At 42.8% G+C, this 23,273-nt stretch overlaps 1 protein-coding gene across 22 annotated transcripts in view; it reads right to left on the reverse strand.

The window, feature by feature from the left end:
- TACC2 (transforming acidic coiled-coil containing protein 2) overlaps nucleotides 1–23,273 on the reverse strand; it is a 234,787-nt gene that overhangs the window by 162,178 nt on the left and 49,336 nt on the right. The gene's annotated exons all lie outside the window — the stretch shown is intronic.

Raw genomic sequence — 23,273 nt, forward strand, 5'->3', positions numbered from 1 at the left:
CTGAGGTTTTCCATGCTGGTCAGTAGTGAATAGGGAAATTAAATACCAAGGAGATCAAACCAATCAATCCTAAAGGAAATCAACCCTGAATATTCACTGGAAGGACTGATACTAAAGCTGAAGCTCCAATACTTTGGTCACCTGATGCAAAGAGCCGACTCACTGGAAAAGACCCTGATGCTGGGAAAGATTGAAAACAGGAGGAGAAGGGGAGGACAGAGAATGAGATGGTTGGATGGCATCATCAACTCAATGGACAGGAGTTTGAGCAGTCTGGGAGATAGTGAAGGATACGGAAGCCTGCCTGGCATGCTGTGAGGTCACAAAGAGTTGGATGTGACTTAGTGACTGAACAAAAACAGCAATTATGGACTGAACTGTGTCCCCCTGAAAATCCATATTGAAGTTTTAATCCATAATGTGACTGTATATGTGGACATAGGGCCTTTAAGGAGGTAATTAAATTTAAGTGAGGTCATAAGAGTGGGGCGCTAATCTAGGAGAACTGAAGTCCCTGTAAGAAGAAGGGGGATACCAGGAGTTACTCATACAAAGAGGCCATAGCAGACCCAGCAGGAAGGTACCATCTGCAAACCAAGAAGAAAGGTCTCACCAGAAGCCACCTCTGCCAGCACCCTAACCTTGGAATTCCAGCCTCTGCAACTGTGAAAAAACAAAATTCTGTTGCTGAAGCTACCCAGTCTGTGGGTTTCTCTATGGCACTGTGAATAAACTGCTGCAATGGGTATATTGGATATTATACTACTATCCTTTCAACATTTTTAAGGTCTCAAATTGTCCAAATGAAAAGCTGGGAAAATACTAATGGATGAAATTTCCTGAACATCAGTGCTTTACATGGATTATCTCATTTAACCCTACCAATAGCCTTGCAAGGTGCATATTACTACTGTCATTTTGCAGAGAAGAATCCTGAGAACAGAGGGGTTAAGCTTGAATCTGACGTATCATCATCTTCTTATTCATTCTATGCCTCCGAAAGCAAAAACTTTTAAGAAGGGAGACTGAATGTTTGTGTCCCCCAAAATTCATATGTTGAAAACTGATCCCCAAGATGATGGTGAAAGGCTGAGGTTGCAAGCCACGTGCTACACTGGGATTCGTGGCCTCCAAAGAAGAATTCAGTCCGGGGCCAGAGACAAGGCTTGACTACAAGGAGCTTTTGTGTAGCAAGGTTTTATTATAAAAGCGCAATAGAGATAGGGAAAACTTCTGACATAGACATCAGAAAGGGACAGAAAGAGTGCCTGCTTGCTAGTTTTCAGCAAGATGTTTTATGTCTGTTAGCAAGCTGTTAATCGGACAAGAGAGACACCTCAAGGCTGAGGGAGTTATACCAGGCCCCTCTCCCACATTATGCATTTCTGAGATAGAATGGCACAAAGTGTGTTATCCCTGGCCATAAAACAACTGACATGAATATTGGTTTGTTGAGCCATCATCAGCCCAAGGTCTGAGAAAAGAAAAAAAAAAAAAGGTTCATCTTAGGTGAACTGGTTTGAAGAAAGGCAAATTTTAAAGCAAGTACATAGTTGCATTAACATAGCTCAAGAAAAACACTTCTATAAGAAAAATGTATTGGTTATCTCAAGGTTTGAAAAAGTTAAGTTCAGGCAGAACCAGGTGTCCTCAACAGAGAAGGGGGGGGAAATGTCTGCCACTTGCAATTTATTTCCTCCCGCCACTTGGGGACCTCTGGCCTTCCTACCTATTAACCCTCTCAATGGTATTAGGAAAGGAGGGTCTTTGGAAGGTGATTAAGTCATGAGGATGGAGCCCCCATGAAGGGATTAGTGCCCTTATAAAAGAGATGCTGGGAAAGATTGGGGGCAGGAGGAGAAGGGGATGACAGAGGATGAGATGGTTGGATGGCATCACCGACTCAATGGACACGGGTTTGGGTGGACTCTGGCAGTTGGTGATGGACAGGGAGGCCTGGTGTGCTATGGTTCATAGGATTGCAAAGAGTCAGACATGACTGAGCGACTGAACTGAATTGAAAAGAGATCCCCAGAGAATTCCCTTGACCCTTTTGCCATGTGAGGACTCCCAGAGAAGGCATCCACCTACAAACTAGGAAGTGGGTCCTCACCAGATTTGAAATCTGCTGGCACCTTGATATTAGATTTCTAGCCTCCAGAATCACAAGCAACATGTGCCTGTTGGCTAGGCCATCCAGTCTATGTCATTTTTATAGCAGCCTGAATGAACTGGGACAGAAGGCAAGAGGCTCTTTACTTGACTCCATTCTAGCCTCTCACCAAGCCCCTCACCTATGAATTATACATGACATCACATGACAACCTCGGAGGAGGTGTGTTCAGGTGTTACTACACCAGTCATCCTGATTTAATGCCCATCTCTGCACATCAGTTCAGTATCAGTTCAGTTGCTCAGTCGTGTCTGATTCTTTGAGATTCCATGGACTGCAGCACACCGGGCTTCCCTGTCCATCACCAACTCCCAGAGCTTACTCAAACTCTTGGCTATTGTGTTGGTGGTGCCATCCAACCATCTCATCCTCTGTCATCCCCTTCCCCTCCTGCCTTCAATCTTTCCCAGCATCAGGGTATTTTCAAATGAGTCAGCTCGTCGCAGCAGGTGGCCAAAGTATTGGAGTTTCAGCTTCAACATCAGTCCTTCCAATGAATATTCAGGACTGATCACCTTTAGGATGGACTGGTTGGACCTCCTTGCAGTCCAAAGCACTCTCAAGAGTCTTCTCCAACAGCACAGTTCAAAAGCATCAATTCTTTGGCACTCGGCTTTCTTCATAGTCCAACTCTCACATCCATACATGACTACTGGAAAAACCACAGCTTTGACTAGACGGACCTTAATGGTAAAGTAATGCCTCTGCACATATGACACTGAAAATATCTCAGATGGACCCGAGAGAGAGTTGGCTACTATCTCAACGAGATTAGCATTTTCAGACAAAAAGCAGGGCTCACAAGAGCAAAGAAGAGAAAACTAAAGAGGGTTAAGTTACATGAATCCCTCCAATTCTCAAGTGGTCATTATGACAGATGTGCCCATGGAGAGTCCTGGCCTTGTGCTGATGGACAGGGGTGAAACCCCTAGAATTGCAGGTAAGATTCCTTGACTTGACCTCTGCAGAGCAGGATTTCTGAAATTCAATGGATTGTTCCAGAACTAGCAACTCTGTACTTGTGAACCTATTTTCCTTTTAATAGGCACTTTATGCTTAATTGTGTTCCACTCATTAGGCAGGGGGTCAAATCGTTCAGTAGCTAATGAGATTAATAGCATGTAATTCAGAAATGAAGCATTCCTACTGATGTCTGCTTGTTCAAGAAGCATAGAACACAGCTCCCTCTGCGCTGGCAACAAAAGAACAAAGCGGCTTTACTGATATGCCTCTGAGAGCAGTGGCCAACTCAGGAGAGTGTGTGACTTCCCTTCAGGCTGCCTGAAGTCATGATCGTCTGGGGACAGGATGATAAATTCACTCCACTGGGGCACCCTGAAGACCTGCGGGTCTTATAAGAGAGCAACCAGGAATACATCCCCCAGAGTGTGAACACGGACTCCCTTCAAAATAATGACCCAGTCTTGGCTCTCATTCACCTGAACTAAGCACCTGTAATCTCTGTGACTGCCCATCAGAAGCCAATTTTTAAACCAGATTAAATTCACTCACCAGGAGGAGATTTGCCCAAGGACAGGAAAAATTCTACAAAGTATTTTGAAAGGGCCCTGTATTAATTGGAGCTTGCACAATGTCCTTCTGTGCTTCAAGATGGAATAAAATATGTGTAGGATGGAGGTTCAGCTCAGAATCTAAAGGCAAGCTCTTATGGGCTGGGCAGTGTGTTCTAAATGCAAGGCTCTCAGCCCAAAGGGAGGGGGCACTGCCTTTGAGCTGAGGAGGGCAGAGCATACAGACCACAGCTGCCCCGGTGCAGCCCTGATGCCCCCGCCAACAAAGGGAGAGGCACGGAGTGCAGAGACCTGGGAGGAGGGCTGATTTGCTGCAGCAAAGGGCTGAGCAGATGATGAAGATGCAGAGAAGGCCCTCCCCACCACCCGAGCCGGAGACAATCACATCCAGATGGGTTCCTAAGGCGTAGTTCCGAAGACGCACACTCAAGCCAACTAGGAATGCTTGAGAAGAGGAAGGAGACTGGCTGGGGGAAAAACAAACATGGTCTCTGCACTACCAGGCTTCAAGGGAACCAGCAAAACCATAAAGCAAAATCGCCAAGATGGACAACTGCCACATCCTGAGTATTTACTAAGGCCAAGCCCGCGCTAAGCACTTTTCAGTTCTGATGACATTTAATCCACACAGTAGCCAGCAGAGTGGATGTCGCCCCACCCCTCAATGCACAAATGAAAAAATATCCACACAGAGCTTCCAGACCAGACCCGGGTCGCACACAGAACTCCTGGTACAAAGTGAGACCAAGCGCTGCCTGGCTCCAGGCTCCCGCCGCCTCTGGCTGCCTCATACTTGCTGGCCTCGCCTCTCCTGGACCAGGGCAGCAAACTCTTCTCCCACCCACTCCGGGCCCTGCACTCTGTTCTCCAGGCTGCAGCCAGAACTACAGCTTATACACGAAAGCCTGATCCTGTCACCCTCGTGGGAAGACCCTCCGGTGATGACTTCAGTTTGCAGTCATCTGTGCCCCCAGCCTGCCTTTCCCGCAGCATCCCACACAGAGCTCCCCATCCCTGCATCTTCCTGGAGCTGGAGCGCTCCTGCTTCTCCCTGAGAATCTCAGACCCAATCTCCACTTCTCAATGAAGCCTCCCTGGCCTGGCCTCTGGGATCAGATCTCCTTCGACAGCCCCACTGAGTGAGGGCAGTAGTCACAGCTACCATTAAGAAGGATGACCATTCCTCCCTCTGGAGTATGATGGAGACTGGGTCTTGCCTCTTGTAAGTATTATGTCTCTGGTGCTTGGCATATAGCAAACACTGAATATATGAATGTGTCAGTGGATGGATGGATGGATGGGTGCATGAATGGATGGATGGATGGTTAGGCTGTTGTTTTTCAGTCGCTCAGTCATGTCTAACTCTTTGCGACCCCATGGACTCAGCACTCCAGTCTTCCCTGTCCTTCACTATCTCCCTGAGCTTGCTCAAACTCATGTCCATCGAGTTGGTGATGCCATCCAACCATCTCATCCTCTGTAATCCCCTTCTCCTCCTGCCTTCAATCTTTCCCAGCATCAGGGTCTTTTCCAATGAGTCAGCTCTTCGCATCAGGTGGCCAAAGTATTGGAGTTTCAACTTCAGCATCAGCCCTTCCAATGAATATCCAGGATGGATTTCCTTTAGGATTGACTGGTTTGATCTCCTTGCAGTCCAAGGCACTCTCAAGAGTCTTCTTCAACACCACAGTTCAAAAGCATTAATTCTTCAGCTCTGAGCCTTTTTTATTGTCCAGCTCTCACGTCCGTACCTGACTACTGGAAAAACCATAGCTTTGACTATACAGGCCTTTGTCAGCAAAGTAACGTCTCTGCTTTTCAATATGTCATCTAGGTTTGTTGTAGCTTTCCTTCCAAGGAACAAGTTCCTTTTAATTTTGTGGCTGCAGTCACCGTCTGCAGTGATTTTGGAGCCCAAGAAAATAAAATTTGCAATTGTTTCCACTTTTTTCCCATCAATGAGACCTGATGCCATGATATTTGTTTTTTGAATGTTGAACTTTAAACAAGTTTTTTCACTCACATATCTAGAAAAGGACTAAAATCATTAATGGAGACATCTTCTCATGACTAGCAGCAAGCTTCTACCAAGATCTGTGCTTGACTGCACGTACCCCCTTCACTGAAATCATATATAACACTGACTTTCGCCCCACCTCTTTGGAGCAGTTCCTCAGAGTTCTCTGAAATGCTGTCTCCCAGTCTATAGCCCTCATTTTGCCCCCAATAAAACTTAACTCACAACTCTCACATTGTGCTTCTTCTTTTTTTTTTTTCAGTTGACAATGGGATGAATAGATAAGTGAAGAAAAAAAATTTTTTTAACTGACACCATAACTGCTCACTTAGGTTGACTCTTGCACTGTGGATATGGATCACCATTCCAGAGACTTCAGAGAAGCAATTTACATTCTGAGTGATCTGTGCAAAGAACTCTCAAGTTAATAAGGCAATGACAACCGCCATGCTTTAACAACCATAACATGGTATTTCAGAGAAAGGCACCTCTTCAGCAACTTCTTTGTGATCCTAGCAAATTAGGTCCGATCCACATTCTCGGTCCTAACTTGTCCGAACAACACTCCCTACATGGATGCCAGGGAGCTGCTGACCTTGGCAACCCCATCAGACTCAACTGTATATTTTAAATGCAGTTTTAACTCTTTTCTGTGCTCATTCTGTGTTAGAAAAAAGAAAGACCACAATGCTAGGGCAATTCAAGCAATAGATGAAAGGAAAATATTGGTAGGGTCTAAAACGTTATTGGGGAGAAACAGGTATGTGCAAGTGAATAAAATACCAAAGCATTCTTAATATTCAGCCTACACTTTGCCACGTGAACTTTTATATGACTTTAAGGTCAAGGTGTTGGCACACTCATGAGACTCCATTATCCAATGCGAAGAACTGACTCATTTGAAAAGACCCTGATGCTGGGAAAGACTGAAGGCAGGAGGAGAAGGGGACGACAGAGGATGAGATGGTTGGATGGCATCACCGACTCGATGGAAATGAGTGTGAGTAAATTCCGGGAGCTGGTGATGGACAGGGAGACCTGGCGTGCTGCAGTCCATGGGGTTGCAAAGAGTCGGACACAATTGAGCAACTGAACTGAACTGAACTGAAAGGTCGATGTGTTGGCACACTCACGAATTCAATTATCCAGCATAATGGAGGTGGGTACAGGCAACTGAATTCCAAAGAAAGTTAAAAAACTGTCTTGTCGTCGATTTTTCTCAGCACTCCTCACGTGGGGCTGACCCAATTGTGTGGTCCCTAGCTTCAGTGCTGGGCTTCAAGTGTGACCCATAAGCCTTCCCTGTAGCTGGAATGAATTCTGTGTCTCTTCCTTCTGTCTGTCACTGTACTTCAAATGAATGTAGATATTAGCACAAGAAAACAGAAATTCACTTAAATACATTTATGGCATAATAATTATTTCTGGTCATTTGAATGCTTCTTAACAGTCAAACATGAAAAATAAAACTACAATCCCATCAGAGGAGATATCTGGGGCACTTTTTGTTAATTTTTTTAAAAATTTTATTTTATTTTTAAACTTTACAATATTGTATTGGTTTTGCCAAATGAATCCGCCACAGGTATACATGTGTTCCCCATCCTGAACCCTCCTCCCTCCTCCCTCCCCATACCATCCCTCTGGGTCGTCCCAGTGCACCAGCCCCAAGCATCCAGTATCATGCATCGAACCTGGACTGGCGACTCGTTTCATACATGATATTATACATGTTTCAATGTCATTCTCCCAGATCTTCCCACCCTCTCCCTCTCCCACAGAGTCCATAAGACTGTTCTATACATCAGTGTCTCTTTTGCTGTCTTGTATACAGGGTTATCATTACCATCTTTCTAAATTCCATATATATGCGTTAGTATACTGTATTGGTGTTTTTCTTTCTGGCTTACTTCACTCTGTATAATAGGCTCCAGTTTCATCCACCTCATTAGAACTGATTCAAATGTATTCTTTTTAATGGCTGAGTAATACTCCATTGGGTATACGTACCATAGCTTTCTTATCCATTCATCTGCTGATGGACATCTAGGTTGCTTCCATGTCCTGGCTGTTATAAACAGTGCTGCGATGAACACTGGGGTACACGTGTCTCTTTCAATTCTGGTTTCCTCAGTGTGTATGCCCAGCAGTGGGATTGCTGGATCATAAGGCAGTTCTATTTCCAGTTTTTTAAGGAATCTCCACACTGTTCTCCATAGTGGCTGTACTAGTTTGCATTCCCACCAACAGTGTAAGAGGGTTCCCTTTTCTCCACACCCTCTCCAGCATTTATTGCTTGTAGACTTTTGGATCGCAGCCATTCTAACTGGCGTGAAATGGTACCTCACAGTGGTTTTGATTTGCATTTCTCTGATAATGAGTGATGTTGAGCATCTTTTCATTTGTTTGTAAGCCATCTGTATGTCTTCTTTGGAGAAATGTCTATTTAGTTCTTTGGCCCATTTTTTGATTGGGTCATTTATTTTTCTGGAATTGAGCTGTAGGAGTTGCTTGTATATTTTTGAGATTAGTTGTTTGTCAGTTGCTTCATTTGCTATTATTTTCTCCCATTCTGAAGGCTGCCTTTTCACCTTGCTAATAGTTTCCTTTGTTGTGCAGAAGCTTTTAAGTTTAATTAGGTCCCATTTGTTTATTTTTGCTTTTATTTCCAATATTCTGGGAGGTAGGTCATAGAGGATCCTGCTGTGATGTATGTTGGAGAGTGTTTTGCCTATGTTCTCCTCTAGGAGCTTTATAGTTTCTGGTCTTATGTTTAGATCTTTAATCCATTTTGAGTTTATTTTTGTGTATGGTGTTAGAAAGTGTTCTAGTTTCATTATTTAACAAGTGGTTGACCAGTTTTCCCAGCACCACTTGTTAAAGAGATTGTCTTTAATCCATTGTATATTCTTGCCTCCTTTGTCAAAGGTAAGGTGTCCATAGGTGCGTGGATTTATCTCTGCGCTTTCTATTTTGTTCCATTGATCTATATTTCTGTCTTTGTGCCAGTACCATACTGTCTTGATGACTGTGGCTTTGTAATAGAGCCTGAAGTCAGGTAGGTTGATTCCTCCAGTTCCATTCTTCTTTCTCAAGATAGCTTTGGCTATTCGAGGTTTTTTGTATTTCCATACAAATTGTGAAATTATTTGTTCTAGCTCTGTGAAGAATACCGTTGGTAGCTTGAAAGGGATTGCATTGAATCTATAAATTGCTTTGGGTAGTATACTCATTTTCACTACATTGATTCTTCTAATCCATGAACATGGTATATTTCTCCATCTATTTGTGTCATCTTTGATTTCTTTCATCAGTGTTTTATAGTTTTCTATATATAGGTCTTTAGTTTCTTTAGGTAGATATATTCCTAAGTATTTTATTCTTTCCGTTGCAATGGTGAATGGAATTGTTTCCTTAATTTCTCTTTCTGTTTTCTCATTATTAGTGTATAGGAACGCAAGGGATTTCTGTGTGTTGATTTTATATCCTGCAACTTTACTATAATCATTGATTAGTTCTAGTAATTTTCTGGTGGAGTCTTTAGGGTTTTCTATGTAGAGGATCATGTCATCTGCAAATAGAGTTTTACTTCTTCTTTTCCAATTTGGATTCCTTTTATTTCTTTTTCTGCTCTGATTGCTGTGGCCAAAACCTTTTTCAATTTTTCACCATTGAGGATAATGTTTGCTGTGGGTTTGTCATATATAGCTTTTATTATGTTGAGGTATGTTCCTTCTATTCCTGCTTTCTGGAGAGTTTTTATCATAAATGGATGTTGAATTTGTCAAAGGCTTTCTCTGCATCTATTGAGATAATCACATGGCTTTTATTTTTCAATTTGTTAATGTGGTATATTACATTGATTGATTTGCAGATATTAAAGAATCCTTGCATCCCTGGGATAAAGCCCACTTGGTCATGGTGTATGATCTTTTTAATGTGTTGTTGGATTCTGATTGCTAGAATTTTGTTAAGGATTTTTGCATCTATGTTCATCAGTGATATCGGCCTGTAGTTTTCTTTTTTTGTGGCATCTTTGTCAGGTTTTGGTATTAGGGTGATGGTGCCCTCATAGAATGAGTTTGGAAGTTTACCTTCCTCTGCAATTTTCTGGAAGAGTTTGAGTAGGAAAGGTGTTAGCTCTCCTCTAAATTTTTGGTAGAATTCAGCTGTGAAGCCGTCTGGACCTGGGCTTTTGTTAGCTGGAAGATTTTTGATTACAGTTTCAATTTCTGTGCTTGTGATGGGTCTGTTAAGATTTTCTATTTCTTCCTGGTCCAGTTTTGGAAAGTTGTACTTTTCTAAGAATTTGTCCATTTCTTCCACATTGTCCATTTTATTGGCATATAATTGTTGATAGTAGTCTCTTATGATCCTTTGTATTTCTGTGTTGTCTGTTGTGATCTCTCCATTTTCATTTCTAATTTTATTGATTTGATTTTTCTCCCTTTGTTTCTTGATGAGTCTGGCTAATGGTTTGTCAATTTTATTTATCCTTTCAAAGAACCAGCTTTTGGCTTTGTTGATTTTTGCTATGGTCTCTTTTGTTTCTTTTGCATTTATTTCTGCCCTAATTTTTAAGATTTCTTTCCTTCTGCTAATGCTGGGGTTCTTCATTTCTTCCTTTTCTAGTTGCTTTAGGTGTATTTTTGTTAATTTTTAATCTAATAAGATATTTATTGGATAAAATTAGTAAGATGTGATTACAAAGTGAAATTTCTGTAACTGTTATTCACAATTAGTCATTAAATGTCTTTAACGCTGTATACAGGTAGTTTTTTGTTTGTCTTATGCATATTTATATATAAATATATATGGCTTCCCTGATGGGTCAGATGATAAAGAATCCACCTGCAATGTGGGAGACCTGGATTTGAAACCTGGGTTGGGAAGATCCCCTGGAGGAGTGCATGGCAACCCACTTCAGTATTCTTGCCTGGAGACGCCCATAGACAGAGGAGCCTGGCAGGCTACAGTCCATGGGGTCACAGAGTCGGATACGACTGAGTGACTATGCACACAGCACAGCACATATATTCCTTTTCAGATTCTTTTCCATTATAGGTTATTACAAGATACTGACTAGAGTTTCCTGTGCTACATAGTAGGTCCTTGTGACTTACTTACTTTATATATGGTAGTGTGTATATGTTAATCTCAAATTCCCAATTTACCTCTACCACCCCGGCCAGCCTCCACTGTGCTCTTTGGTAATGATAGTTTTGCTTTCTTAGAGATATTTATTTTTATGCACAATAAAAAAAAAGATTTTTAAAACTCTAATAAGCACAAATCAAGAAAGTAGGCAGAATATTTATCTGAGAACATGAAGATCTCCTGAACTGCAAGTTAAATCCTACTAGTCATCCTTGGAGGAGAAGGCAATGGCACCCCACTCCAGTACTCCTGCCTGGAAAATCCCATGGATGGAGGAGCTTGGTAGGCTGCAGTCCATGGGGTCACTAGGAGTCGGACACGACTGAGTGACTTCACTTTCACTTTTCACTTTGATGCAGTGGAGAAGGAAATGGCAACCCACTCCAGTGTTCTTGCCTGGAGAATCTCAGGGATGGAGGAGCCGGTGGGCTGCTGTCTATGGGGTCGCACAAGTCGGACACGACTGAAGTGACTTAGCAGCAGCAGTCGTCCTTGGAAAAAATGCAAATGACAGTTTTGCCCATATGATTAGATTATGGGGTATTTATTTTGATACCACAAGGGTATTTTGAATAAGAAATAGTGGTAAACATATTTTTGTTATATTCCTTCTTGATAAGGCTTCTGACATATTTTATAAAAATTTTCCTCCCTAAGCCAACAAAGTACAACAACAGGGAACATAATGCAGTTTTCTCTTGATGACTGAAAAGCCTTTCAGGGAATTTGGGCCACCCTCCGAAAAAGAAGATATTACCAATGTTGCCCGTGTGAGACTGAATTCAAAAACGTGACTAAGGATTTCTTGTTAGAACAATCCCCAGCCACAAGCCATTTTGCTGAGATATGTCTCTCTGTAATCCCATTGGTCTACATGGCAGGGGGGCTTGTCGGGGGAGCGGGGGGTGATGAGTCAACATTAGTGGGGGCCAAGCTGGTTCAATGTCAAAGACATAAAGACCATCCTAGGCTCCTTCCCGGCTCTAACACAGCAGCAGTGACGCATTTTGGAAGATTAATTGCTGTCAAAGTTGGCATTTGAGGCTGTAAAAAAGACACAAGAGACAGCAAGTGTCTGCAATACAAGCTGCTCTTGAAGAGAAAAAAGAAACAACTCTTGCTCCTGGCATCCTCTCTCTTCTTATTTTTTTTTTCTAGAAGGACTCCCCACTGTTCCCAAAATAAATGCCAGGTGTTTTTTGCTGCATTTCCATTTAAAGAAAGAAATTTGATACAGTAGATTGTCCAAGGTTTTCAGGGAGCCAGGGTTGGAAAATGTCATATAAAGAATTATTAACTAACAGGGGCTTGGGCTGATAGGAGATTGGCTTCTTTCGGAGTCGTGGGAGATGAAGGGCAGGGATCCCTGGAGATGGAAAGGAGCAGAGTAAGCCCTGCTATTGCCTCAGCTTACGGCCTGGAGAGTGTCCCAGGGTAGGGGACCCCAGCTTGAGCCAGTTAGCCTCCCTGACTTAAGGAGATGAAACTGGATGTCAGCAGTGACCAAGGCATCTAGAGTTCCCAAGACAAATTACCAAGACGCAAAAGCTGCACAAAAAGAAAACTCCAGAGATACACAAAATACTGATTGGCGTGTATATGTATGGAAACCACAGGAGACGAGGTACCGACCGCCTGCAAGGTTTATAAGTGACAATCCTTAAAGCTAATACAGGGCTGGGAATAGTTCCCATTCCTACCAACCAGGGTGGAAAACTTCATAATTGATGGGACATCTGTTAGAGTGCTAAGAAGGCTCTTGCCTCAGTAGTAGAGAAAATTAACACTGCTCTAGTCCCTCCTAACAAAGCTTAAAAGCAAGACCCCAAAAGAATAAGCTGTTCCAAATAACTGCATCCCAGAGCAGAGTTCAAGAATATTTATAGGAATTCAAAAATATCCAGAATCTGGAAGCATAAAGTCCACAGTGTCTGGCATTCAAAGAAGCAGGAAAAGAGACCCATATTGAAAACTCAATTCATCAAAGCCAACCCAGAAATTGTGCAAATAACAGAATTAGTACACAAAGACTTTTTTAAAGTAATATAACTGCAGTACATATGTTCAGGATGCTAGAGAAAAGTACATGTGTTATGAATTGGACATTGAGTGTTATTGGATGCTAGAGTGTTAACTACAGACATGGATGATAGTAATATAAAAAAGACCTAAATCAAACTTCTAGAGGTGAAAAATACAGTTCCTGAAATGAAAAACACACTGGGATGGATTAAAAACAGATTAGTCATTACAGAGAAAATTAGTGAACTTGAAGACATAGCAATAGAAATTCTCCCAAAATGAAACACAAAAAGACTTGAAAAGAAGAAGAACAGATTCAGATTATCAGTGAACAGCAGGACAACTTCAAGCAGCTGGAGGCATGTGTAGCTGGAGTCCCAGGGTGGAAGGGGGATTAAAAAAAAACAACACTTGAAGAAATAATGACTGCAAAATTTCCAAATATAATGCAAACTGTAAACCCACAGACCCACAAATCTAACTATTAATAATTTCAAGCATAAAAAATAAGAAGACACTTATACCAAGGCATATCATAACCAAATTGCTCAAAATCAGTGAAAAAGTAAAATATAATAAAGTCAGTCAGAGCAGGAAAAAAGACAGAAGAACAAACTTAGGATGACATCAGATTTTGGTTGGAAACAATGCAAGCTACAATACAATGGAGCAATAAAAGGGGAAAAAAAAAACTGTCTACTTGTAACTCTTTGCCCATTGAAAATAAATTTATAAAACATAGATGAAATAAAGATTTTTTTCAGACATACAAAAGCTAAAAGAATTCAACCCCAGCAGATCAGTATTTCAAGAAATATTGAAGGCAGTCCCTTAAATCGAAAGAAAATAATACCAGATGGCCATCAGCATTTATATAAAAGAATAAAGAGCACCAGAAATGCTAACTATGCAGGTAAATGTAAAGTCACTTTTCCTTATTATTTAAGTGGCTTTTAAAAGATAACTGGCTATGTAAAGCAAAAATAACATATATTGTAGGATTTGTAACACAATAGAAGGAGTAAAATGTCTATCCACAATAACAGAGGGGTGGCCGGGTGGGGGGTTAAAAAACAAAACAAAACAATAGCACAAAGGCCCAAAGTGGAGAAACCCAAGTATAATTTTGCAAGATTCTTCTAATATATGCGAAAGGTGCAATATCACTTAATAGTAGATTGTGATACATTAAAGATACATATTATAGATCCTGAAGCAACCACTTAAGATAACACAAATACTGTAGCTAATAAATCTGAAGGGAAGTAAAGTACAGTTGTAAAAATAATGAACATTTTTAAAAGGCCAAAAAGGAAGGAAAATGAACCAAACAAGAGATGGACAGAGAAAACAATAGGACTGTAGATTTAAACCAACCATATTAATAGTCATGTTAAATGTAAATATTATAAGCACTCCAGTCAAAAGCTGGAGATATTCAGAGTGCATCGAAAAAGCAAGACCCAACTTATATGCTGCCTACAAAAAAGGCACTTCAAACTTTGCTTAACAAGCACAAATCTGTTAAGAGTCAGAAAATGAAGGGGGGAAAGATATAGCATGAAAACACCAATGAGTAGAAAGCTGTTGTCTCTATATTACATCAAAGTCAATTTTAGAGCAAAAACATTACCAAGTGGAAAAAAGATTAAATGAAAAAGAGGTCAATTCATTAAGAGGATGTAACCGTTCTGAAAGTTTATCTACCTAATAACCGAGCTTCAAAGCACATAACACAAAAACTGATAAAAGGAGAAATGAACAAATACACGATTAAAAGGTAATAGTTCCATACACTTTTCTCAATAATCGATAGAAGAGATAGACAATCAGCACGGATACAGAAGACTGGAACAACTACTACAACCAACTTGACTCTCTGACATTTATTGAACACTAGTCAATAGTGGTGGAGAAGGCGATGGCGCCCCACTCCAGTACTCTTGCCTAGAAAATCCCATGGACAGAGGAGCCTGGTGGGCTGCAGTCCATGGGGTCGCTAGGAGTCGGACACGACTGAGCAACTTCACTTTATTTTTTCACTTTCATGCATTGGAGAAGGAAATGGCAACCCACTCCAGTGTTCTTGCCTGGAGAATCCCAGGGACAGGGGAGCCTGGTGAGCTGCTGTCTGTGGGGTCGCACAGAGTCGGACATGACTGAAGTGACTTACCAGCAGCAGCAGCAGCAGTCAGTAGTGGCAGGATTAATTTTTTTCAAGTTTAAGTGAAACATTTATAAGACAGATGATATTCTACACATTAAAAAAAACTCAATAAATTTTAAAAGATTTAAATTATTCAAAGCATATTATCTGGTTACAATGGAATTATATTAGAAATCAATAACAGAAAGGTAACTGGAAAATCCCCAACTATTTGGAAATTAAATAATACACTTCTAAATAGCCTATGAGTCAAAGAAGAAATGAAATTGATACATTAGAAAGTATTTGAACGAAATGAAAACTCAAATATCAAAATGTGTCAGATACAGTTAAAGCAGCATTCAGAGTGGCTTTTAAGACACTCAAGCACCTATACTAAAAAAGGTAGATTCAAAGAAATGACCTGTTTCTACCTTAAGAAACTAAGAAACTATAACACGTGTTATACTTAACACTACTGAACGGTACTACTAAACACTACATTGGTTAAGGTGGTAAATGGAACGCTTTGCCTTTTTAAACCACAGTAAAAACAATTTTAAAAAATCAGTAAGTAGCAGTGTGTAAAAGAAACCAGATACCAGAGTATACATACTGTTCAGTACCATTTACACGAAGCTCAAGAAGTGGCAAAACTAGTCACCGGTGGTAGAAGTTCAAATAGGTGTTATTCTAGGACAGAGGCACTGGGGAAGTGACGTGAGTGCGTGAACGGGGCGATGGAAACAGATCTGAGTGTGATTACAGATGCGCAGGAGTGCAAATACTCGTCAAGCTCAGATTTACACACTTAAACAGTATGCAGTTTATACCGATAAATAAAAGGCAATTGGGAAAAAAAGAAACTATGCAGACCAAAAATACTGGTGCTTGCCAGGGGAGGGAGGAAAGGAAGGAGGGAGTAAGGGATGAATAAGCGGAACCCAGGAATGTTCAAGGCTGGGAAACCATCCTGTACGATGTTATAATGGTGAACACATGACAATGTATAATACAAAGAGTGAACCTTAACGGGAAGTACAGATTTTAGTTCATAATTATCAACACTTGTTCATTAACTGTAGCAAATGTACCACATTAATGCACAATCTTAATAATAAGGGGGAACTGTTGGTGATGGACAGGGAGGCCTGGCGTGCAATTCATGGGGTCGCAAAGAGTCGGACACGACGGAGCGACTGAACCGCACTGTACAGAGAAGGGATGGCTTCAGGGAGTTCTCGGTACCCTTGTTTTTCGGTAAAACTGCTCTAAAAATAGCTTATTAATTATTCAAATATAGTATACATTTATATAACATTTATATTAACATGTTTAAATATTTTTAGATTTACATATATAATTTATTATCGTATATATTTAATAGTTTATAATTTTTTTAAACTGACTCATTGGAAAAGACCCTGATGCCGGGAAAGATTGAAGGCAGGAGGAGAAGGGGACGACAGAGGATAAGGTGGTTGGATGGCATCACTGAGTCAATGGACGTGAGTTTGAACAACTTCCGGGAGTTGGTGATGGACAGGGAGGCCTGGTGTGCTGCAGTCCATGGGGTCTCAAAGAGTCGGACACGACTGAGCGACTGAACTGAATGATACATAAAATGTATACATGTACAGAGCTATCACAATCAATGAAGAACTAGAAATCAACAGAGAACTCTGAGGGAAACACACCAATATTTTAAGAACAGTTGTCTGTAGGTGCTGATTGCTCTTCCCACTCTACTTTCTAATTTCCTTTGTTCCCAAGTACTGTTTCAGACTGGAACAGCACCATTCCTCTTCACTTCTTAAAGGTTCTGGGCTGAAACCAGAAGAGCAGACGCACACCTAACTCAGCACACGATATTCTTTCCCAGCCAGCGTCAAAAGTCCGCGAGCGCCCTCCTTGCCTCCCTCCCTCTCTCCTCCCCGTGTTTACTTCCTGCCAGAGATAAACAGTGACTCAGAAGTTGGACCGGCCGCACCGCTCTGTGACACACCCTGCCTTGGCAGGAGCCTGTTACAGATCCGGGATCCGGAATCCAGGACTTCACAAAGCTTCGTTTAAAGGAACAGAATCCACTGCTTTAAGAAACATGGGGGGAGGGCCGGTAATGAAGCACCGGCCCTCGGCCACTGCTCATAAAACTGACCAGATCTTTTTCGATTTTTTTTCTGGGTCTGAGAACCGACCTTCTTTAAAACAGACTGGGGTTTGCTTTCTAATTATGGAGACCACGACACAAATCTTTTCAGGCACCTGTAAGAACTCAGCCTCATGATTGTGGGCCTGGGCTTTGGCATCAAACCAAACTGGATTCTAGCCCTTAGCACGCCAGGTTCTATCTGTTTGACCTGGGGGCTAGCTAGTTCCTTAACCTCTCTGAACCTCAGTTTCCTCATATAACCCCTCAGATCACCTGCATTCATCCACAGAGTTGCTGGGTAAGGTATGTGTTTATGTCCTGAGCCCACTGACCAGCATGCAGTGGCCTTGGTTCAAAAATAATCGATAAGGAAAATGAATCTGAAAAAGAATATGTAGTTGGTGTTGTTTAGTCGCTAAGTCATGTCCGACTCTTTCTGACCCCATGTAGCCCGTCAGTCTGTTCTGTCCATGGGATTTCCCAGGCAAGAATACTGGAGTGGGTTGCCACTTCCTCCTCCATGGGATCTTTCCAACCCAGGGACTGGACTCTGAATCCCCATTTCCTGCATTGGCAGGCAGGTTCTTTACCACTGAGCCACCAGGGAAGCCTACATATATATATACTGAATCACTTCGCTGTACAACTGAAACTAACACAACATTATAAATCAAGCATACTTCACCTGGTGGCTGAGATGGTAAAGAATCCGCCTGCAATGCAGGGGACCCCGGTTTGATCCCTGGGTTGGGAAAATCCCCTGGAGAAGGGCACAGCAACCCACTCCAGTATTCTTGCCTGGAGAATTCCATGGACAGAGGAGCCTGGTGGGCTACACTCCACAGGGCTGAAAAGAATCAGGCATGACTGAGTGACTAACACACTTCAAATTAAAAAATAAAAATGAGTTTTTAACAAGTCAGTACGCGGGAATTCCCTGGTGGTCCACTAGTTAAGAATCTGCCTTACAATGCACGGCACTCAGTCCAGTCCCTGATGGGGAACTAAGATCCCCTATGTCACAGGGCACACACTAGAGAGAATCCCAGGACTGCAACTAAGGTTCAATGCAGACAAAATAAATAAATTAACAAATATTTTTAAAAATACATAAAAATTAAAAAGTCAGCACAATAAGTCCCCTACAGAGGAACCTCTAAGTTTTTAATTTTCAAGGTCCCAACCCTCCAATCACAGAATTGGTTCCCCTGGCAGCCAGCCCCCACTTTTGAGTGCGTTCCAAAAGCTGCTTCATTAGCATAACAAAAGACACCTTTATTGCTCTCACCACTTAGGAAATTCCAAAGGTCTTAGGAGCTCAGTGCCAGGGCTGGGATGAAGACCAAATATATGTTTCTTATTATCAATCACAAGACCACAGGTATACAGCAGGAAATGAGCCATCTGTGAAGCACAAAGGAGAACACTGCTCTTCTCTCAAATGTGGGGGGCCGCCCTAAGTTTCCCCTAGTTTGAGACAGGGTTTGTGATAGTCATTTCGCTGTCTGGTCAGACTGGTACCTGGTAGCAACAGGGTTTCCTCCTGGACACTGGGTCTGTGACTATGGAACCTGGCAGGTAGACCTGATCAGGCCAGTTTTTCATATCTCAGCAAATGTCTCCGTTTACTTAACTGCTCAAGCCCAAACTTCAGGAATCTTCTTGATTCTTCTCTCCCTCCTAAATCCCATCCTTCAGCAAGTCCTGGCATCTTTAGCTTCAAAATACGCAAGATATGCAAAGCTGCATATGTTTCTCCATCTTCACTGTTATCACCCTAGTCCTTGCATCATCAGTGGGTCAATATCACCCACAGAAGGGTAAAACTGGCTCTCAGGAGGCAGAAAAAAACCCTTAGCTATTACATCTGAGCATGTTTATGTGCTCAGATACTCGGTCATGTCCGACTCTTTGCAACCCTATGGACTGTAGCCTGCCAGGCTCCTCTGTCCATGGGATTCTCCCAGCAAGAATACTGGAGTGGGTTGCCATTTCCTCCTCCAAGGGATCTTCCCTACCCAGGGACTGAACCAGAGTGTCCTGCGTCTCCTGCATTGGCAGGCGGATTCTTTACCACTGGCACCACCTGGTTTGTGGCCCTGCAAAGACAACAGTCCACAGACATACACAATGTATCTATGGGATTGAACTTTCTTGGGTAAAGGGAAGGCAAGGGGGAATGATGTATCTACAGAGGTTCCCATGGGAGGACAGAGAAAAGATCATGAAAGTAAGGATGGGTTTCTCTGTCCTGGCTCCAGGCATCCCTGCAGCTTTCAGGGTCCTGCAATGGCCTCTCCTCAGACCTCCTGGCCTGCGGTCTTGCTCCCTTGATTCTCCATACAGCAACCAGAGCGGTCCTGCTGAACACATATTGGTTGACAGTATCTAAATCTGGATGTCTTACCATAGCTGGCCTTCAAGGCCCAACCCTGGCTGATCTGGCCCCTGCCCACCTCCCGCTCCTTCATGAGCCTCCTTTAGTTTCTCTAACAAATTCATTTCCGCCTCAGGTCTGTGCACTGCCTGATCCTCCCCCCAGATCTTCGCTTGCCTGCCCCCCTTCTGTCATTCCAAACTTAGTTCAAGTATCACTGAAGAAGGAATTCATAGGGCCTGGACTCCACCTTAGGCCTGTTCATGCTGATCATGCTCGGTCACCTTTCCAATGAACTCTGAACTCGGTGTTTAGTGCCTATGAAAACAAGAACAGAAGGATAAGACCTCCTCCAGACAGGGGAACCTTGAAGATAGTATCTAGGTTAGTCATTGCCTAAGAGAAAACATACACTAATCACCCCTTCCTCCAGACAGGCCATAAATGTTTCTGTATCTATCAGAGTGTAACCTCGGGTTTATTGATTATTGGCCAATTGTTTGACTGTTTGAACACATAGCACGTGAATGATGGGGTTATTGGGATTGTGTTTTCCTTGGTTTATGTAAGTCTCAAGGAATTTGGAGTGGTGGGTTCAGATATGTATACATGGGGTAGAAAAGATTTTCACAAATGCTGGTCGGGGTCCTTGGCTAAGAGAAGACTCTGCCTTGGGCCCGCCGGTGTCATAAACTGCACTCCACTACCTGCATTGTCCTTCTGAGTGAGTTTGTTTCCCGGAATGTGTGGCTACAACATCATCCCCCTCCTTGACCATCTAATCCAATGGTCCTCAAACCTTAGGGTGCATCAGAACAACCTAACTGCTTCTGGGGAGGGCTCACCCCAGAGCCTGGAGAAGCGCCCAAGACTTAGCATTTCTATCAAGTTCCCAGGTGATGCGGAGCCTGCTGATCTGAGATCCCCACTTTAATCACCAGTCTAATCCAAACCAGCCACTCCCTTCTTCCTTACCATCTGTCACAACACCCACTGGTGTCTTTCAGAGCTGTGACACTGCCTGAAAGGGCCTGTCTTCCCTTGGTTTCCTACTTCTATGTCTGACTTCCTCACTGCAACCTTCTCATCCACTGGAGCCGAAGTCCCCAGCCTCCTAGGATGCGTGTGTCCCCAGCACCTTCCAGAAAAACAGGCCCCAAGTGGATTCCCGACAGACATTCAGTGAAAGAAAAACACAGAGGAGAAGATAAGAGGGGGCATGAGTTTAATGTGTGCTAATTATCCCTGATTTCTGAGCCATACATATATATATATATATAAATTTATGTATATATATAAACTTCACAGCAGAGCAAACAAAAGTCAGCTATGGCTATTGACCTAAGAGTAACCCCTGGGTCATTGTGTCTCAAACTTTATCATGAGAGTCACATGGCCTTTTTATTAAACACAGATTTGGGGACCTCACCCCAAACCTACTAGATCAGCCTCTTCAAGGGAGGGGGTCAAGACACGGGGTATTTTAATTCACAAGAAGGTGACCCTGGCAGTCGATCACTATTCACAAATGTCCTGGCTGGAAACAATCACCCAGGGTGTTTATTCAAAACACAGATTCCTTGACTCCACATCTAGTGATTCTGATTCGGAAGGACTAGGATGGGGCCTAGGAATTTATATACTTAACAAACACCTCGGTAAGTCCTGTGATCTGAGAAGTCTGGAAGACACCGTCCCTTATGATTTCACTTACTATCTTTCAATCTTTCACCCCAACCCTGATCTGTCTCTAAGCTTTTAAATATAGTTTTAGAGTCACACCACACACACACACACACACACACACACACACACACACACACACGGAAGCAGCAGCACAGGAACGAGCCAAGCTATCTGAGAATAACTTGTGCAAATAACTGAAGCCACCAAGAGGATATTAGAGCGTTTGAGGCCACAACGCTCCATCATCACCCCGTTAAAATGTCACTCCTCCCCAGCCGGGGGCCAGCTTACATAAAGACCAGGCCAGCAGGGTTCCCAGAAAGCCTGATGGTCTTTTCTTCAGTGTGTCTAAAATTGATCAGTTTCCCTATAGCAGTTCTCACTTTGGACATTCTAGTTTCCAATGTTGCATCCTTCTTTTAGGTTCTTGGTCTAGAACCTTAGCATCTTCTTAGACTCTCTCCTCTGCCTGCATCCAGACCATCTCCAGGTTCTGTGAGTTTGAAACCAAGGAAGACTCTGTGGGGCCTTTCTGGGTACAAACCACTGTCTTGTTCCCTACCTCTTGTTCGACCTTCCCTGAATTCCAAAGAGCAGACTTAAGCAGTTAATGATTAGAACAATTGAGTCACAGGACTTCTGGCTCCTCCAGAAGGGATATAAATAAAAATTTCCTGGTGGAGGATGGTGAGTGCATGCTGACCAAAAGCATGTAGATACCAGACTAGTTGGGACTAGAAAGCTGGTGACTGAGATTCCACAATCATCACCCTGCTGTTGTTGCCAGTTGCTCAGTCATGTCCCACTCTTTGCGACCCCCTGGACTGCAGCAGGCCAGGCTTCCCTGTCCTTTCCTATCTCCTGGAGTTTGCTCAAACTTATGTCCATTGAGTCAATGATGCTATCCAACCATCTCATCCTCTGCTGCCCTCTTCTCCTCCTGCCCTCAGTCTCTCCTAGTATCAGGATCTTTGCCAATGAGTTGGCTCTTCACATCAGGTGGCCAAAGTATTGGAGCTTCAGCTTCACCATCAGTCCTTCCAGTGAATACTCAGAATTGATTTCCTTTAGGATTGACTGGTTTAATCTCCTTGCTGTCCAAGGGACTCTCAAGAGTCTTCCTCAGTACCAGTTTTGAAAGCATCAGTTCTTCGGTGCTCAGCCTTCTTTATGACCCAACTCTCACATCCGTACATGACTACTGGAAAAACCATAGCTTTGACTATATGGACCTTTGTCGGCAAAGTGATGACTCTGCTTTTTAATACACTGTCTAGGCTTGTCATAGCATCACCCTGTTACCTACCATCAACCAGGAAGAAAATTGTTCATGAGTTGATCAACCCTCATCCATTAATATTGCCTTTAAAATCCCTTCTCTGAAAGCCATCAAGCAGTTTAGATCTTTTGAGCATTAGATGCCCATTCTCCTTACATGGTAGCCTGAAAAAAACACTGTACTTCCATTCACCACAACTCAGTGTCAACAGATCAGCTTTGCTGCAAGTGCAGCAAGCAAACCCGAGTTTGGTTCAGTAACAGGTTCTACCCTGGGATGGTTTCCCAGCCACCATCCTTCTACTAAAGAGCATCCCCTAGGGCCCTTCCAGCCTCCCAACTCCAGTGCGTTAATCAGGCCCTAAATTCCTGGAACACTTTGCTTGAATGCATAAACCCTTCTTTAAATACAAACCAACCAACCACAAAGCACTTCCCCAGCTTCCTGTTACCTGCAGGATAAAATCTCAACCCTTCCCCTGACCTCCAAGTACTCTTCAATCTGGCATCACTTCTCCAGCCTTGTTTTTAATGAACATCCACCCCCAGGTCTGGCTGCCTCTGAGAGGTCCAACTGGGAACTCTGCCCCTACCTGGAATGGCCTCTACAGTCATCCCTTCGGTTCAAGTTCCCCAGGACCCCAGCAGCACAGACCGACAGCTCACGCAGATCTCGGGCATAATGCAGTGCTTCTCAAGTGCGATCCCCGGACCAGGAGCACCTTGGAACTTG

Source organism: Bos indicus x Bos taurus, chromosome 26, assembly GCF_003369695.1.
Source record: "Bos indicus x Bos taurus breed Angus x Brahman F1 hybrid chromosome 26, Bos_hybrid_MaternalHap_v2.0, whole genome shotgun sequence".
Lineage (NCBI taxonomy): Eukaryota > Metazoa > Chordata > Mammalia > Artiodactyla > Bovidae > Bos > Bos indicus x Bos taurus.